A 13,531-nucleotide genomic window follows, 5' to 3' on the forward strand; every position below is an offset into this window, starting at 1 on the left:
TTGCTGTACTTGGCTTTCAGCTATAGAGGTCTGATCAACAAACCTTTTAATCATGCCAGATGATGTGACTGTTTTCTGACACAGATGTACAGTCATTAGGGATTAGGGTTTGTTGTTTTAAAATTGTCATTTCAGCCCTCTGTATACTGATACAGGATTGCCTTCAAAAATATAAATATGACTTTCTGAAAATACTGACAAATATGTTAGAAAAGGAGACAACTTTTCCCTACACAACTCCCTAGGACCCCCCAATTTTTAAAAGGAAAAAAAACTATAAAACCTTTATAAAGTATAATAACCTTTACTCTTCACTGGCACATTATTACCTCTAAGTATTAACATATTTTAAATATATAGACAATTGAAAGAACACTCACTCACTCTAAGTGTATACATAGTTAAACTGTTAGAAAAAGATAACTATAAGTTTGCAAACTGATATATATATTTTAAAATATATAATATATATGTGTATTTAAAGAGTATGTATGTATATGAATGTGTGTGTGTATAATCTCAGAAATTTAAGGAAAACATATCATAGCTTGTCTGAAAACACATTAGGATCTTCGTAAAAGGCCCTTTACCACATCAGGTTCTTTTTCATCAATAGCCAAATGTAATATTGGCTGAATCTATTTATGCTTTTGTTTTTAGTTTATATTTATTTAGCATTTTATGTTAGTTAGACTAAATTTTTCAATATTTCATTTTTGACACTCTAGTGTTTTGTTTGTTTTGAGGGATGTTTTGGGGTATAAAGAAGCCATTCATATCAACAAGATAAACTAAGGACAGTCTCCAAGATCATACAGGTATCCAGTGGCAGTAGAGAAGGACTTTAAAACCTATAATTCCTACATTCTGTGGTCTTTCTACTGTACTCACTTGGTTATTTTGACCCCAAAAGTAGGGGGTGAGCATTATTGAATTAAATTAACTCAGGCTCCTCATTGTGAACCTAAATGATTTTATTGCACATAGATCTCTGTTTTTGATATCTGAATAAGCAAAAATTGTTGACCTCAGTGATTAGTAGCGATATTAAACACTTCAGGTATGTGGTGGTTGTTGCTCAGTTGCTCAGTCATGTCCAACTCTTGGCAACCCCATGGACTGCAGCATGCTGGGCTTCCCTGCCCTTCATTATCTCCCAGAGTTTGTTCAAACTCATGTCCATTGAGTCGGTGATGCCATCCAACCATCTTATCTTGTGTCGCCCCCTTCTCCTCCTGTCCTCAATCTTTCCCAGCATCAGGTCTTTTCCAAGGAGTTGGCTCTTGGATCAGGTGGTCAAAATATTGGACCTTCAGCTTCAGCATCAATCTTTCCAGTGGATATTCAGGATTGATCTCCTTTAGGATTGACTGGTTTGATCTCCTTGCTATCAGGGCACTCTCAAGAGTCTTCTCCAGCACCACACTTTCAAAAGCACCCATCAGTTCTTTGACACTCAGCCTTCTTTATGGTCCTACTCTCACATCCATATAGGCCTACTGGAAAAACCATAGCTTTGACTACAAGGACTTTGTTGGTCAAGTGATGTCTCTGCTTTTTAATATGCTGTCTAGGTTTGTTATAGCTTATCTTCCAAGGAGCAAGCACCTTTTAATTTCAGGCATGGGGAGGTGGATGTAATAGATGGCCTAACCAGACCCCCTTTTACTGGCACTGTGAGCCCAGCCTCCTCTTCTTGTGCCATCTGTTGGAAAACAGAATATTTCCTCCTATGTTGCCCAACCCTCATGGCCCTCAACCAGTAAATAATCAATAAAGGAGCAGCAAGAAGAAAAACAATGCTTTTGGCCTTGCAATAGGACAATCTCTGAGGTGCAATATATTCTATATAGCTTCATGTGGAATAAAGCTGAGGGTAAGATTTTATGTGAAATTATACCTTTGCTTGGTTTTTTACACTTTCTGATTTGCTTTCCCTTCTTCTTGCTCTTTTCTTCATGAATTTCTTGCACTTTAATCCTTACTTTAGAACTTGTGTCTTAAGATTGCAACCTGAGAAAAATGTTTGCCTATAAAGTTCTTCTACATGAATAGAAGAAAAAAAACCAAATTATAGACAAAAAGACAAATTATAGCTAGTTTGTCTCTTCCTACTCTGCCTTTTCCACTTGCCTTATGAAACCCTTTCTAGGCTCTTCCATTTTGCTGCTTCTGACCTGGTACATGGAGCTTCCCTGGTAGCTCAGATAGTAAAGAATCTGCCTACAATGTGGGACACCCTGGTTTGATTCCTGGGTTGAGAAGATCCCCTGGAGAAGGGAATGGCTACCTACTCTAGTATTCTTGTCTGGAAAATCCCATGGACAGAGGAGCCTGGCGGGCTACAGTCCATGGAGTTGCAAAGAATCAGACACGACTGAGTGACTAATGACTCCACTTTCATGTGTCAACCCGCTGCAGACAGACAAAGCAGGCTTGATACATTTTGGTATAAAAGTCGAATGAGGAGCTCTGAGTGAGTACTTGGGTCTTTCACAGATATTTCCTCTTCTCAGCTGGGGCTGTCTCAGTTTTTTTGAGAAGTGACTTCCAAATCAATGAATGCGACATGAAGCCGCTAAAGAATGTGAGGTGGTATGATAAAGTACCAGATTATGCAGTACCAAAAAAGAAGAATGCAAACACCATAATAAGATGCTAATTGTCGTGCACATTGATTGAGTGACACTGATTGGAGAGCAAACACATCAAGCCCTATTCACCCCGAGGTGCTCCCCACCTCCGGTCCCATCGTCCTCCTGTTGAATGTGAATCAACCTAGTTTTCAACAGGAGACCACAGAAGTAACCCAACTTGGCCAGAATTTTTAGGATCTCAGGACTTGTGGGCACCTGGCTACTTATTGTGTGGAGGAATCTCTGTCTCTTCTGGGAGTGAGCTTAAATATGAGGAGTTTGATCATGTAGCACACACTTGGCGATGTCTCTTTGGATGTCTTTTCACACCATGTTGCTGTCACAAAAAAGACTGCACGGTGAATCTTGGCTTTCCACTCTTCCAGCTCTCTGAAGTGCTACAAAGCATACGGTTCAATGCAGTAGGAGAAAATATGAAAATGTGTCCCCCCTGCCCAAGGTGCTGCCTTGCAAGTGTAAATAAAATGTACTCAAAAATGCCCTGCTGGCTGTGTCATGAGAGTGCTACATGTATTTTCCTTTTCCACAGAGCTCAATAGTCTCTGGGGATTGCTTTGCAGAGAACAACCATGTTCTACTTTGGAACCCAAATTATTCACCCTTATTTATTTATTTATTTATGTTATTCTTTTAAATTTTCCTATTTCCTTTATGGTAACCCATGGACTTAGGATCCACTCTGAAATGTGTGGCCTAAAGTCATGCTATCTTTATATCTGAAATGCTTCCTTTTTTCCATGCAGAGTGTAAATTAATGATACAAACAAGACTTAGGGAGGGGACCTTTCGACTAGTTAAAGTGAACAGGCTGCTCTAGAGCCCTTAAGCACTTCAAAAGCATATTTATCCACAAGTGGCTAGTATGCTAATTATTGGTTGTTATTATTTAGGTCATTAAACCTGCTTCCCTGGAGAACTGCATTAGACAGATCCTTGTTTTGTAGCCCACGTTGACCTACTGTGTATTCTTAAATGGGATCATTTTGTTTCTCAGGAAACACTACTTGCATGACTCTATTTTGTAACTCAGACTGGCTTTCCTCCTAAATGATTTTCTCATGCTTTGGTGGCATCCACGTGACTGAGGAGATGGTGGCTGCTAATGTTTATTATAATAATGCTTGTGACATTCTCAGTATCACAAACACATTGCTTTCTTTAGTTTCAAGGAAAGATAGTATTGTATCCTCACTCGATGTTGTGGATTCATTGATATAGATATATAGCAATGAGACGATGTAAATGATAACTTGTCTTGAATGCAATATTACCATGTCAAAATAGTAGGATAAAATATAATTTCATTTCTTGCTGACTCTGTTCTCATTACTAAGGAAAAACACAAGTAAACAGAAAAAGCTCCTCAAGCCACTATTTCTATTATGATGTGTTTTGAAGAAATCTGCTTTCCTTAATCACCTTTTCACTATAAACTGATTCTTCATTCTATAGAGTTTCCTTGGCAAACCAAATGTCACTGTCATTCTTTTTACCAAATGATCATCTTTTTAAGCAGCAGTGATTTAGTAGAGCTGGGGTCTCTCTCTTTAGTAGAATCTTTAGATACTTAAAGAAGGAAATGGTAACCCTCTCCAGTATTCTTGCCTGGGGAATCCCATGGACAGAGGAGCCTGGTGGGCTACAGTCCATGGGGTCACAAAGAGTTGGACACAGCTGAGTGACTAACATACACACAAGGATACTTCATAGTTGTAGACATTTTGCTATTCAAAAAACATTTTGTATTAATTTAATTTACTGTAATTTATAATCCACTACATAAGGAAGTAAATTTGCTCCAACCCAACACAGGTATGCTTCAGTTCACCAACTTACAAAACCTAGGTAACACATATTTTTCCCTTGTTTCCTTGACTGTCAGGAGTCTCCAAGCTAATTTTGTGTTTAATGGCTGAAATTATCCTTATTTAACATAGAAAGAAGCATTTCTATAAATCATTTGGTCTTGTCTTAATGGTCCAATTAAATATGCCTTTTATAATTAATTAAAGCAAATGTTTTGGGGACTAATCATAGAATAAACGATAAACATTTCCATCTAATTGTGGCCTGTCAGATAAAGAGAGAAAAGATTATTACAGTTCTTTAAAGAAAACTGCTTAAACAATAGGTTTCCTTTATTACCCAAATCGAATTTACTTCTAAAAACATGTCAGATATTTCATTATTTAAAATAGATTAAATAACAAAAAAATCTGTTCTCCATTCACAGAAAGATACCAACCAACTTTTTTCTGACATGATTGTAAAACATTTTAAACATGTATTTAACAAGTCACCAAGGGTTTTTACACAATATAAAGCATTTAAAATGCCAGTTACCAAAACGATTTAATACTGATGAACTCATTGATGGGTTTGTTTTCACACAGTTTGCAAAAGTACTATTCATTATTAGATACAGATTATACTTTGACATTGCAAGAAATGTGTTCTATAGTGCAAATAAACAATGCAGGTATCACTTGGGTAATATACTCAGTTGCCTTTGTGATGAAGCAGTGGCACTTCCTGAGGGCCATGAGAGTTTGGGAAAGCTGCTGACAGAGGCCAGGGTTAGGGCCTCAGCAAGTGTCAGGCAGGCTTATGAAACACGGGTACTCATGAGCCTCACTGCAAAGATTCTGTTCTCACCTCTTCTAAAGAAGGAAAATTTACAGCAACTTCAAATAAGCTAACTGAGTAATTTCTACATAACAGAAAAAGTAGCAACGACTATTCACATACCAACATACCTGGCAATGATTTGTTGAAAAACTTCATGGTTTGACAAGCTGTCTGTGTGCTTTGATGAAATGTCCTATTCATAAACTGTTTTTGAAGACAAATTTTGCTTTTGATCCTTTTAGGATCAGGGCTACAAATTGCTAGTTCTCTTATACGTCATCATCTATACCACTGTGATGAGAAATACCAAAGAAGAATTCCCTTAAGCCTGGACTTAATGAAGAGAGACTGAATATTTTGCCCACTGAAGGCTAGGATAGCCAGGGATTTAATGCTGCAGTCCTAGAGTCCGCAGATGGGGCAGCCCAAGGCTCCAGCATCTGGAAGAGGATGCGAACAGGGGTGGCTGGTACCAACAGCATGCATCGGGCCACTGGGCTAAGTGCCAGCAGGAGCTGGCAGCAGACCGCACAGTCCTTCCTACTGCCTAGCCGCATGCTATGCTCCCGCCAGGCTCCTGGGCACCTTTTATTTTCCACGGAGATGATTTTAAGTCATCTTTTAAAATAAGCCATGTTACTATTTACCTTGTTTGTTTGATAAAACTCTGTTTTAGTTGTCTTTACCCAAGGTGAATACATCTCTCCATTGATGTGTAAGTCCATCTAAGTTCTCTTTTTTCAAGTGAGAATCCTTGGAGTCAGGGTATGTTAGTTTTCAGAGGAAAAAGTATGAATGGATGTAAGCTATATTTAAGAACTTTTCTTTGCCATCTTTTCTTGATGATATTTACCACCTTTTGAATCTGTTTGTTCTTAACTAAAGAGCTGTTCAAAATTCCAATTTTATAATTTCCAAGCCCCAGCAAACTAGCTTTTGGAAACAATGCTTCTGTGACTATGCAATATCTCATTGTTTAGGCAAAGGTTCTTCACTGTGTGGTTCTGAATTTGGGCTTCTTGATAAATAACTGCACCTCATATCAGTGGCATGGAACCAGAAGAGTTCTCAGAATTAACCTCTGAGCCTTGTCTTGCTTTTGATGCCTAGCTTTGTTTAAGGTGAAATCCATCTGTGGCCTTGATTAATTTTTGGTCTGGCTTTTGCATAGACTCCCACATGTCAAGTCGGGAGTTTGGCTTTTATGATGGCATTAGGTCCCTAAGACGTAAGGTTTCAGTGATTGTCCAAACCTTACATTTCCTGATTATTGCATTTTCTGATTATTTTCCCGGTTAACAAAATCCATTCCAGTGATTAAATCTGAATTTGAGACTATCAAACTATTGTATGAATCTGTATTCTCATTTATCAGGCTTTTTTCTCCACTAAGTCATACTATCAAAGCCAGTGAATGCTTTGTCCTTTGCTTACAAATGAAATTTGTCTCCAAACGTGGGCTTCCACACCTCCAGTGGGTGCTGTTCACAACAATACCGGGGAATGTTGCCTATCTTATGTCAGCCTTCGGTAATTCAGTAAATTCAGCTCTTCTGTGTATGTCAGATATCTTCACCTCATACATTTACACATCAAAGTGGTGTGATCACTTGTTGTGACTTATAAAGGATTTGCAGATACCTGTGCATAATGCTAGGGTAGATGGTCATTTTTTGTCACTTTAAGAAATATAAAAGGGATATGTGTGACTTTGGGCCCAAAACCCACCCACACCGGAGCCTGGCTAGTTTATCAGGTACTAGAATAGGACAGAACTGTTCAGTCCCCCTGCTTCTTGATCTTACTTGCCTAGGAAGGAGCAGTTTGTTTCATCTGGAAGTTGTAATTCATGAGTGGTTGAGACAATACTATGAGACAATAGCTTTAAGGTAATGGATATATGTTACATGTTAATCAAGGAAACTGATAGTTTTATACTGAAGGCATTGGTGTCATGTAGTCCTAAGAATAATTTTTAGAGTGGTTTTACAACCCTGGATTTATAATTAGTTCAAAAATATAGTTGAATTTCTTTGTTATCTATCACTAAAGCCCACAATGACATTTTTAGATAATCTTTATAATGATTAGATGAAAGGCATTGTTGGCTGGTTCATGTCTCTGTTACAGAATATACTCTAATAGGAACTGATTTTTCTTATTTTTCAGCATGGGAAGAAGTCAATATTTTGATTTTGTAAGAAGTATATAAGTAAAACATTGGTTTATGACTTGGCAAAAAGTGAAACTGTTGCATCTCATATATAAAAAAGGGAACAACTTTCATATTCATGCAAATATGTTTAGTCCATTTTATTGAATAGAACTAAGTCACTTGCTTTTGCTCACTGGGACCTTATGACCAAGACAACAGTTAGGTTATATTCTTTCCCTCTGCACAGATTCCAGCCCAGCGTTGTGATATAAGCCTCTGTACCAAAGATCAGATGTGAAAAAAGAAATAGCCAAGTTCAGGACTCAGTAAGATAGCATTTTAACATCCTTTCCTCACAAATCTATGCTGTCTTCAGGACCTCACCAGAAGTCATGGTAACACATTTAGAAGTATCATTAACTTTTCTGTTTCTTTGAGTTATCTATGCAATGCAGAGTTTTGGATTTAGTTTTTACAGTAACCACAATATACAATGCAAATACATAACTAATTATGTGCAAACAGAAGGGTATATAAAATTCTTTGTTTTTATAAAGCATTCTGCTGTTCCTTTATGTGAAATAAGCCATTTTAGCTAATATCTTTAGGTATACTGGTCTAAATATCTACAAATACCATGTTTTACCATTAGCTAGTATCTGGTTACGAGGATTTATACAAACACATAAACACATAAATATGACAATACAACTCTATCTCTGGTTCCCCTGCAATGTACCTACTTCCCTAGTTTTTACTTCAGCCTCTGGGTCCTTGAAATAGAATTTATAGATGGGATTATTGAAGTGAACTAGTATCATCTGTTTTCATACCACATGAAGGAGTGCTTGTTTCCCTGAAGATAAATCTTGCTTGTTTTTTTTTCCTTCATAACCAACAAGCAATTACTGAATGCCCACTGTTGGCATTTAGTATGACAAGTGCTGCAAATACTATGAAGTGTGAGATTATAGAGCAAAGACCACAGACTGAAACTGATTCTTTAAACCCCGAGACATTAACTACTTTTAAATATTCATAAGATGGCCAGACTGGGAAGAGTTTGAGTCCAGCCAGAAACATTTGCAATGATGGGAACAAGAAAATGCATCTTAGTAAAGCAGTTTATTTAGTGAAGTTTTTCAGAAAGCTGTCCAGATAAACACACACAATGTGGAAGTGGGATGAGAGAAAGGTGAGTGTCAGATTGAGAAGGTTGAGTTCAACATATACGCTAGGGAGACAGTGAAGAGTCCTGTTCTGCATGTCTTTCTCAAAATGGGTCCATCCCTTTAATAAGGCATAGCATTGACTTAACTCCCCATGGTTTTTTTTCTACTTTTCTATACATTGAGTTTTTCTCACCTGTTCTAATTGATAAATATGAAGCCTGAGGCCAAGTGAGTATTGGCAGGTAACAGTGGGTTGATTGATTTCCTAGAACCCATAGTGACTGAATGCTTACAAATATGCATTCTGATCATAACGGTGTTCAGCGAGTTTTCAGGTAATGTCTCTGTGACTTTACCCATAAAACTTCGTAATAGGGCCTCATCACCTGAAACCATACATTTTCAAGAAAATTACTGGTTTCAAATGTCATTTCAGATTTGTAAACCACATCTTCAATGTCATTTCATACATGGAAAATCAGTAATAGAATCATTTGGGGGGTTATTTGTTAAACACATTTTAACTTGGAATCTTTTTCTTGGACAGATTTTGAAGATAGGAGATAAAACAATCTTTCTGGAATAGTTGAGGTAGAGTTCTGATTGACTAGATAATCTCCATCCCTTTCAAACTGTGCTTTTCATAACTTGCTCTCTCTCCCTAAGCCATTTAGGGAACTCATTAACTTAAGCTTTGGTTGGTGTAATTACACAGTTGTGAAATAGTGAATCTTATACACTGTTCTGCCATACTTTGTAAGTAAGCCCTCTCTTTATCAAATAACTGAGAATGTATAACCATTACTTTTAAAATCACAGTTACAAATCAAGGCAAGCTTAAGCACAAATGAAAAGTACAAGTAGTCATTCCCTTTGTACAGATTTGTTATAAAGTGTATTTGCAAGCAGTTTGACTTAGTGGAGGATTAAAGAAAGAAAGAAACTCTGAAACAAATGTGAAGATTTGAAGGTAATGAACTGTGATGGATGATAATTTTTGCAAAATAAAATCTAAGCTCCATACTTAGGTTAAATAAGAGTTGGTTAATTATGAATAGTTCATTATTTAGCAACAGAACAGAAAGAAAAGATATTGTGCTCTTATCTGGAGAGCACCTTAAATGTTTCTTTTAAATAATCTGTAGTTTAGATTATGAAATTGGTTTTACTTTTTATACACACCCACGAACACAATTTCACTTCTACTTTATAGATATTGTCTGTGTAATACTCTAACATGGGTATTTTTGTGCTAATTTCTACCATGTTGATTTTACTTTTTAACATTGAAATTTTACAATTCATTGTTAATATCAACCATGCTAATTGATTTTTACATTATTTTTATGTGAATATAGTTACTTTTATAGTTGTGTTAGTTTCTGATGTACAACAAAGTTGATCAACTATATGTATACTTACATCCCATCTTTTTGTAATTTCCTTCCCATTTAAATCACCACAGAATACTGAGTAGGGTTCCCTGAACTATACAGTTGGTTCTCATTAGTTATCTATTTTATACATAGAATCAAGTGTATATATGTTCACCCCAATCTCCCAATATAGACAACCCTCCTTTCCCACCTTGGTGTCCATGTTTGTTCTCTGAAATATGGTTTTCTCTGCTTATATGCCCAGTAGGGGGATTTCTAGGTCATATGGTAGTTCTGTTTTTAGTTTTACAAGGAAACTCCCTACTGTTCTCTAGATTGGCTATATCGTTTTACATTTCCACCAACAGTGCAAGAGGGTTCCCTTTTCCCCACACACTCTCCATCATTTATTGTTTGTAGATTTTTTAATGATGGCCATTATGACCAGTATGAAGTGATACCTCATTTTAGTTACCATCAGCATTTCTCTTATAGTTAGTGATGTTGAGCATCTTTTCATATGCTTTTTGGCCATCTGTATGTCTTCTTTAGAGAAATGTCTATTTAGGTCTTTTGCCCATCTTTTGATTGGGTTGTTTGTTTTTTTCATATTGAGCTGCATGGGCTATTTGTGTATTTTGGAGATTAATCCTTTATTAGTTGTTTCATTCGCAAATATTTTCTCCAATTCTGACACTTGTCTTTTCATCTAAATCACCGTATCTGTGGTGATTCATATCCTCTGAAAACATAAATTTCTCAAAATTTGAAAGTTATCTAGCAGCTGCTTATCTTTTTTTTTTTTTACTTAAAAGTGTTATGTTCATCGGGATTAAGTATGTGAATTTTAAGAATTTCAGTTGCAGCATCTTGAAGTGAATATATATTACAATTATACAACACTGGCTTTAGAGTCACATAGAATTGAGTTTATATATCCTGACCCTGTTACTTCTTTGTCATATGATCTTGAGCAAGTTAATTTTAGTTTTTAACTGAAAGATATGCATTCCTTTTAAGATGTGGCTTATAAGAGATGTTTTCAAGGTTCAGAGTGTTGTATGGGACCTCATAGCAGTAGTCAGACTCCTTTACCAGAAAATGTGAAGACACTAGATATTTAGAAATTCAGGCAACTGTGGTGGTATATCTATTTTATCCTTCTTTGTCTCCAGACCAATTTGGTCTATTTTGTAAAACATATTTGGAGGACAAAAAAGGACCACCTAAAGTGAGTGAGAGGACAGTTAAAAGCTGTATGAGCTGGTAAGAAACATAAAAAAAAAATGAGTACTATATATATAACGAGAGCATCCTTGTTTACCAATAGTGTAATAATACCTTCTCTGTAAGGCTGCATTGTATGGGGGGTAGTGATATTTATTAAGAAATTCTGAGTTGAGCACATAGTAGGTGCTTAATGAATAATTAAGCCTTACTATCATTCTTATTCTTGACTAGGAAATAGACCATCTAATTATTGCATAATCTGACCTCAGAATTAACTGAATTGTTAATCTGTGGAGGAAATGGGCAATCTAATAGAAGTCATAGATATTGGGCCTGAAGCAGGGAATATAATTAGTAGCTGTTAATAACTATGGTTACCCATCCCTCCAAGCAAGTCAGACTACAAAAGATAAAAAAGATGCTAATGTTAATTGGAAGATCCAATTCTCACTTTAATCAAGCACAGTTCTCTTGGCATCTTCTGAGAGAATGGAGGGCACAGGGCCAAGATTCAGGGTACAAAGTTTGTTTCTGCGAAGTGGAGCATGTGGAAGAAGGATGTGCAGCTAGGAGATGGCACTTTTATTCTCATAAGATTTATAGAAATTATTTGACTACTTAAACACGACTCTTAATAGAATGTTCATGTCTTGCTCTGAGAAGAGTAAGAATATTAAAATCAATTTTAAAATTATAAGAAATTCCCCAAAGTGTTTCACACAAGTTATATTTTAAATTTTACCCGGAAACTCAATTCTAATTCCATTTTCAAGGGACTTTATAAAATGTCCATGGCTGCAGTTTAACAAGATCAGATATCCTGAAATACAAACCCTTTCTCTCCACCCAACACCTAAATGCTGAATAAATTGGAGCCAACAAACTTTGCAGAGCATTACTGAGTCACAAGAACATAAAAGAAGTCCTTTAGGAATCACCACCACAACAGAAGTCCTCATAAAGCACAAGCAAAAAATAAATAATACAATAAAAGTAGAAAACCCATTCGGAAGCCAAGACTGCCTTGGAAGTGTGTCTAACCCAGAAACTTCAGACTTGACTGATTATCAGCCCCCCTGTGGAATAGTATTTGAACTTGACAACCATATGATCTGAAGCTGAAACCCGTTTCCTCCCCTCCCACACACATGAAGGCAGATACTCAAAAATGACATTCTTCAACAGCTAGGAAGCCTGCTTGCCAAATGAACCAACCAAAACAGCAACCTATCTCTATTGGAACTAGGATGAAAAAATTACTGTTTCTAAAATGAATAATCTTTCCCAATAGTATCTACAGCTCTCCTCTCATGGAGTCCTGGGATTTGAATTCTACTGTACTCTCAATTGGAGAAGGCAATGGCACCCCACTCCAGTACTCTTGCCTGGAAAATCCCATGGATGGAGGAGCCTGGTGGGCTGCAGTCCATGGGATCCCTGCAAGGCGGCCATGACTGAACAACTTCACTTTCATTTTTCACTTTCATGCATTGGAGAAGGAAATGGCAACCCACTCCAGTGTTCTTGCCTGGAGAATCGCATGGACAGGGGAGCCTGGTGGGCTGCCGTCTGTGGGGTCGCACAGAGTCGGACACGACTGAAGTGACTTAGCAGCAACAGCAATACTCTGAGTCTGTGAAACCCAATCCAAGAAACTACATTGAAATGTTTCCCGGTTGATCATGCTTATCAGGGGTGTCCCAGCTGGCACTAATGGTAAAGAATCTGCCTGCAATGCAGGAGACCTGGGTTCAATCCCTGGCTCAGGAAGGAGGAGGGCATGAAAACTCACCCCAGTATTTTTGCCTGGAGAATCCCATGGACAGAGGACCCTGGCAAGCTGCATACAGTCCATAAGGTCCCAAAGTCAGACACTACTGAAGCGACTTAGCACACACACATGCTTACCAGCTCCATTTGCCAGATTTAGCAAGTAGACTATAGGATACCCTTTTAAATTAGACTTATTTCTAGTTTGCTTATGAATGTATACAGAGAGATTTAAAAATGTTGTATGGGGTTTATTTCTATTGAGAATGGTATTTGTTTAGCTGTGTATCTAAATGACTTACCTTCTATAATATCATTTTCCTGAGTTCTGGCTTTTCTTAACAGTTCCATGTTTTGCACAATTTGCTTGAAAAGTTTCTTGCAGTTATAGTCAACCTTCTATTTACATTGTAACATAGCTCTACAGTAGTCACATGTAACTAACCTCTTTTGTCCATTGAATATTCATTTTTGATAAAATATTAATATTATGAGCCAGTAGGCTGAACATTTATTTGCACAGAGTTAACAACTCTGATAATT

This window comes from Muntiacus reevesi, chromosome 17 (assembly GCF_963930625.1).
Source record: "Muntiacus reevesi chromosome 17, mMunRee1.1, whole genome shotgun sequence".
Taxonomy (NCBI): domain Eukaryota; kingdom Metazoa; phylum Chordata; class Mammalia; order Artiodactyla; family Cervidae; genus Muntiacus; species Muntiacus reevesi.